This window comes from Sinocyclocheilus anshuiensis, unplaced genomic scaffold (assembly GCF_001515605.1).
Source record: "Sinocyclocheilus anshuiensis isolate Anshui unplaced genomic scaffold, SAMN03320099.WGS_v1.1 scaffold88, whole genome shotgun sequence".
In the NCBI taxonomy this organism is placed as follows: domain Eukaryota; kingdom Metazoa; phylum Chordata; class Actinopteri; order Cypriniformes; family Cyprinidae; genus Sinocyclocheilus; species Sinocyclocheilus anshuiensis.
In genome coordinates, this window is record NW_015555728.1 from 608,874 (window position 1) to 610,408 (window position 1,535).

Below are 1,535 nucleotides of genomic sequence, written 5' to 3' on the forward strand. Positions count from 1 at the left end.
ACAATTGTTGCATTTTTTACCATAAGCTGGACATTTTCTGGGCGAATGTTGCATCCCACAACGATCACATATTCTTTGACGCTTCTCATCCACTACTCTGCCCCTTTCCTTGAACGTTGTTTTCCTTACACTTCTGCTAGGTGGTGTCTGACATTTCTTTACAACATCCACAGTACAGCTCTCATTTAACAACTCTTTTGCTTGTGTCTTTACAGTTTCTGCTGCTCTGCAAAGCGAAAGCGCTTTCTCCAGATACAAATTTTGTTCCCTGAGCAGTCGCTCCCTCAATCCATTAAGTGAAATTATTATATACCTCCACTGCTTCATCACCCACCACATGAAGAAACAATGACGCTTTCATCTTTTCCACTTTTCGATCTCCATCAATTGCAGACAAGTACAAGAGATATCGTTGCTTGAATCGTCTCCAATTCTCAGCAACATTACCGGTAAGTTGAAGTTTCGGAGGCGGCTGCAATCCTTCTTTGTCATCCACGTATGCATACACTCTCAACTCTCATACTCCGCTACGTCAGGATTCACAACCGCATTCTCGGAGCACACGCGCTGTGTGTTCTGTTCTTGTGAGTCCATTAAATAAAACAGCTTTACAATTGAAAGGCAACGTTGGTATTTATTAGCGGTTACAACTGTGGCGTGCTGCCACCACGCACACTCCCAGGGCATCTCCCCCCATGCTGCACATGCGCAGATATATATTGTTTAAACCACACCTGGTTGCCATTACTATTATCATTACAACTAGTTGTCTGTCACATCATGAAGCGCGAGAGAGAACCGCTCTGCTGCACAAACATGTCTACCGTGTTTTCATGTGTGGTTTCAGTAACTTACAGTGACAGAGAAATTAGCTGCGTGTCTGTCATCTGAAATTTTTAGATCCCGTCAGTTTTGTGTTCTGCTCGCGACTCAAATACTCCACTCTCCACCCAAATTTAAAGGCTGCTGTCGGTTAATGAAGATTTGACGAAAGAACTCGTGGCTCGATTGGACTTTTGTCGTGTCAGAAAGTGATGTCTTTCAGTTTTATGGACGTCGCCTTCTTTGATTTTACTTTGGTCACTGTCACTATGGTTACTGGTAAGGAATACGGGCTTGACTCCTGTTGCACATTCATACAGACAGTATTCGAAAAGCTACTGTAAGTTGCTGTGTGAACGGGACTCGAGACTCACAACTGTAAGTAAATGCGGTTGTCAATCCCAAAAACTGACAGTGTGAACATAGCCATAGAGAGAGAATATATTGAAATAAATTAGGTTAACTATTTCAAGAGGGTTACCAACGGGTATGTTTAGGGTTAGGAGTTGGTACATTTCGAGACTCACACCTGTAAAGAAAATGTGGTTGTCAATCCCAGAAACTGACAGTGTGAATGTAGCCAGTAGGTGGCGCTTATAGATAAGGAGAAATGCTCTGGTTACCCTGGTACACAAAATACTTTTTTACTTAAAGGGGTCATATGACGTTGCTAAAAAGAACATTATTTTGTGTATTTGGTGTAATGAAATGTG